Source organism: Frankliniella occidentalis, unplaced genomic scaffold (assembly GCF_000697945.3).
Source record: "Frankliniella occidentalis isolate FOCC.00 unplaced genomic scaffold, Focc_3.1 Scaffold92, whole genome shotgun sequence".
Classification (NCBI taxonomy): domain Eukaryota; kingdom Metazoa; phylum Arthropoda; class Insecta; order Thysanoptera; family Thripidae; genus Frankliniella; species Frankliniella occidentalis.
The window spans coordinates 191,357-195,974 of NW_026267221.1; the positions used below are offsets into that span (position 1 = coordinate 191,357).

General features: G+C 67.7%; 1 protein-coding gene across 2 annotated transcripts in view; it reads left to right on the forward strand.

Moving 5' to 3' along the window:
* Positions 1-4,618, forward strand: part of LOC113209963 (mitochondrial carrier protein Rim2) — a 29,436-nt gene that overhangs the window by 8,591 nt on the left and 16,227 nt on the right. The window lies entirely within an intron of this gene.

Sequence of the window (4,618 nt, forward strand, 5' to 3'; positions counted from 1 at the left end):
CCCCTGCCCCGCCCTGCCCCACGCGTTTGCAGCAGGTCATGAATATCGGCAGGTGGCACGTTGACGGCATGGAGTCGGCGACCAGCCTTTCGTGTCAGCGCGTGTACGCGAACCGATTCGCGATTCGAGGACGGTGACGACTTCCGCGGTCGTGGGGGACAACCGGGGGCAACGGTTTCATTTCATTATGAAGAGCTTTACCGGCTTTGCCGTCGTGCTCTCTGCGAGCGCCCGGGGGACACTCGTTTGCACTCTCGAGAATCTAGGCTATCGCCCGCTCGGGTCTGCCCTGCCTGGCTATTGCCAGCTGTTGCCTCACCTCGCGCACGCACAACAGGACGGGCGCCAGGCTCTGGGACTAGACAATATCCCCCCCGCCGTCGCGGACCTGGCTGGCGTCCTCCACACACGATGATGGCCCCGTTCTGTTTTGTTTACCGCGGCCGGACAGACGGGGGCCGGGCGGGGCGGCGGCGCTGCACCGCGGCAAGGGCTGCTGTTTGTTGTTTACGCGGTTTTTGTGGCGGAGCCAAGAGGTCTCGGCAGCAGCAGGGAGGTCTCGTCTTGGTCGGCGCCCTCCTGGGCGGCCTGGTCCTGCTGGTGCTAGCGGTTGGAAGCTCGCGGTGTACGTGGACGCCGTCACTCACTCCAGGACATGCGAGCGAGTGGCCGCGCCTCGGGCTCCGGCGGCGCACAGAGAGCGAGCTGGAGTAGTGGCGGACGTGCGCCGCGCCACGGAGCCGCGTCCTGCCGGGGGTGGGGCGGGGAGGAGCGGGGCGCGCCCGGAAGGGTGGGGGGTGCGGTGCGGTTTGTTTTCGCTCCATCTCTCTCGCGCTCGGTGCGTTCCTACGTGCGCTCCATAGCGCGGGCGCGCGGCGACCCCTTCCCGCTTGTGCTGCCGCTGCCAAAGCAAAGGCAAAACACTCTTGGATTCCAGCCGGGTTGCCTCGACGCGCTCTTGTCAGCTGCTCGGCGGGGGCGGGGCGCTTGCTCTGCCGCAGCGTTGCCAGATGTGTTGGGTACTCGGCGGCGACATTCTGTTTGTCTGTTTGCGCACCCATCGTTCAGCCCATACGACGTACTCGCCAGGACCAAACATACGCAAGATATGAATGTGTTTTCGGTTTAAACCTCTGAGCTGGCCCCCTTTACTCGGCCGTGGACTGAGATTGATTTCTACGGTGGGCGGAAGGCATCCGTACTCCCCCGACCCCCCTGCCGTGGGCGTGGCGGGGGCGGGGCCGGGGTGGGCAGCACCCCTTCTCCGTGCCCTGTCCTCCCCCGACCCGGACGACCCGGCCCCTCGGCACCAAAACACATCGATCTGCGGGCGGGGGAGAGGGTGCGGGCAGGGGGCGGCGTCCGCGGCGACGTGCGCAGGTCAGGGTCTACCGACAACTGCATTGCGGCGAGGGGCCCGGGTGAGGTGTGATGCAAGGAGCTCGGCGACACGCCCAGCTCAAGGGCCTCGCGAGTGAGGGGGTGCAGCGGTGCCTGACCTGCGGTAAGTTTGGCTAATTTGGCCGGGCTGGCCGCGGGCCGTGCCGCTCTCATTGGCCTCACCTCCACTTCACCTGGTGCCACGACGCGGTGATGGGGCGTGCAGCACGTCTGTGATGTGCTGCTGGACTCGGGCTGCACGTCCACGTCGGACAGGAAGCAAGCACGTCGTCGGCGCGGGGGCGTGGACGTGCGCCAGGAGGGTTGCGCCCGGGTGGCGCCACCAGCTGCTGCTGCCGCTGGGGTCTTAGGCTGGGGTGCCAAGCGCGCCCACAATTCGACGGACAGCTGTCTAACGCGAGCTGACGCTGACGCACCCCTGGTGGTGGTTGGTAGCTTTTCTCGTCTGCTTTTACAACTCACCCGGTGACTCAGACGTTAAAATTCCGATGAGTCGGTGCGGTTCGGCGGTTCCTGCAGAATGTTACTCTTCGGCCGGCCGCTATGCTGCTGTGCCGAGAGAATCCCTTCAGCTAGCTGTAGGATGTCCGCGCCGTGCCGCGGCCTCGGCCAGCATGTAGGGCAAGGCCGGACAAGGCCGATGCTCTGTCTGGGCCTGCTGGGCCACCCGCCCATCCTCGCGTCCTCACACGTCGGCCCTGCGGCGACGGATCTGGCCGCTGCTTCCCGCTTGGACCACACCACTTCCCGGCCGCGCCCTGGCCCAGGCCCTGCGGCACGGGCACAAGGCCTCCCTGCCCTGTCGTCCTATTCCTGGCGGATGATCGATTTCGTGGGGGTTCCCTTTGTGGCCACGGCCGGCCCAGCCCAGGCCGCTGCACTGGGCGCCTCCCGACGCTTCCTCTCTGCACGCCGCTCGGCCCTCCCCGCGGGGTACAAGTTTAGCCCCGCCAGACGCTGCTTGGCGAGGGTGACTGCGTTTGCAGGCCTGGCCGGCTCTTGTCTCTCACTAAGGTGACTCGCAGCACCTGGCGCCTGCCTGGCGTCGACAGACGCGGTGGGAAACTCAACCCGGGGAGTATCACAATATGTAGAGCCCAGACAAAAACTTCGACCCCACCGCCCACGTTGGGTGGAAGCCATCAGCTGTCGAGCACCGTGTTTTGGTTCCGGTCACGCCGGCCCCGGCTGCCGTGCTCGGGGGTGCATCTCCGTTGAGTTGAGCGGGGGCCACGGCGCGGGGGCTCAGCTGGCGCCGGGGCGTACTTACTGCGCAGCCCGACTGGCCGGCCGGCCCGCGCCCGCGACCTTGGTGGCGCCCGGCCGGCGCCGGCCTGAGGCCCGCACCGAGCACGCCGCTGCCGCCGGGGCTGCCGCCGGGGCCGGGCCGCGGGCCGCCTCGCGTGCGAGGGGGGCGTGTTCGGCTGCCAGCGCACGCCGTGTGTTGACGTGCCGGCCGCGGCGTAGGGCCGCATCCCCTCCGCCAGGGTCACGGCCGCCCGGCCCGCGGCCGCGGCAGGCGCTATCCTTGATCAGGATCGAAGTCGGCAGCGGCGACCCCTTCCGGACTCCCCTTCCTCTCCCTAAATAGTTAGCCGTGCCTGGCGCCGCCGCCGTCTGCCTGCGTCCTCTTGCGGAACCGTTACCCGCTTTCGCGGTCTCGAGGCGGACGACAGTCACCTGTCGGACTTGGCTCCACGCCGTGACTCACTTGGTGTTTACCCCCCGGGAGCGCAACACGAGGGGCACGCGTGGGAAGTGTTTACCATTTACACACTCTGCCTCGACGGCTGCCATTTGGCGGCTGGCGGGTGCCCCGGGTACCCCCGTGGGGTGCGCCCGGGTGCGCTCAAGGTTTGGGGCGCCGTTGGTCGGGGTGGGGTGGGGCCCCGCCAGCGCCAGCCCAGCCCAGCCCAGGCCACGGTGTGCATTGTGATAGCGCCGCGCCCACGGCGAGCGCTGTAATGAGCGACCCTGCTCAGCCACAACGTCAAATTGATTTTCTGCCCCGCTGCGGCGCACCCTGCTTGCCCGCCACCTTGACCTTGCTCCCTGCTGTGCCCAGCGCGGCGCACTACACACCACACTGCCAAGGGTGCAGGAGACTTCTCCGTCGTGGCCAAGCGGCGTGCCTCCAGACGAGACGATTCCTTGTGCACGCGGCGAAAGTACATTGCATTTCCCGACGAAAATGTACTTACCGCTGCGGCATTGTCTTCATGTCAATGTTCCTACTCTTTTTTCGGCGTTGTTGTCGCTGCCGCTCCATGGGGACATAACCACACACACACACACCGCGGTGACTCTCGCGGACAGTCGCACGCTGTGCCCTGATGCCACATCGGCCGAGGGCTGGCCCGATGGCTGGCCTGTGCCGGGCCAGGCCCCCGAACATCAACAAGGCACTTACCGCGGTGGGGCCAAGTCAAGCTATTTTTAGCCCGGCAGAGCCAACAGGCCGGCGGGACAGGACGAGACGGGCGCGGAGCTCGACAGCACGCCTGCTATGCCGCCTCGCCCCACCACCGTTGCCGCTAGGCCCCTCGGCTCGCCGACCAGCTGATTGGAGCGCAGCGACTGCGTCGCAGCGCGAGCGGGGCGGGGCGACCGTGTGGCGCGATGTTCAAACGCGCTGGCCGGCGGGCGGCGGGGGCGGGTGCGGGGGTGGCTGCATCCGTCGAATAGAAGGAAGTGTGAGCTCACTGAGCGCTGGTTCCATGGAGGAGGATGAGAGAGGACGCTTGGCGGCTGGCCAGCGCAGCGAGCGCGCTGAATCACTTGCCTGTAACTAGAGCGGTGTATCAGCCGGCGGGGTGGGGCGGGGCGGTGCAGGGGAGGTGGGCGGGGCTTAAGGTGCGCTACTTCCCTGCTCACCATATCGCCCATGGAAACAGGGCGACCTAGAAGCGGAGAGGCGAGGCCGAGGGGCGAACGATACGTACGAGAGAGAAGCCCTATCTGGCGCCGGAGCGGCCGCGATGAGTCGAGTCAACCCTCGGCCGTTGCCCCTGCCACGCCCCGCCACGCCCCGCCCCGCCCCGCCACACCACGCCACACCACGCCTCCGCCCTGCAGCCGGGCAAGCCGCTTCTGACCAGTCGACCGACGATGCTAAATTGACGGCACAAGCTGGCTGGACTCGCTCCAGACCAGACTGCGCCGCGCCCCTGCCACACCCTTGGGGGGTGAACGGCCACACGCTGCGGCACCCCCCCCC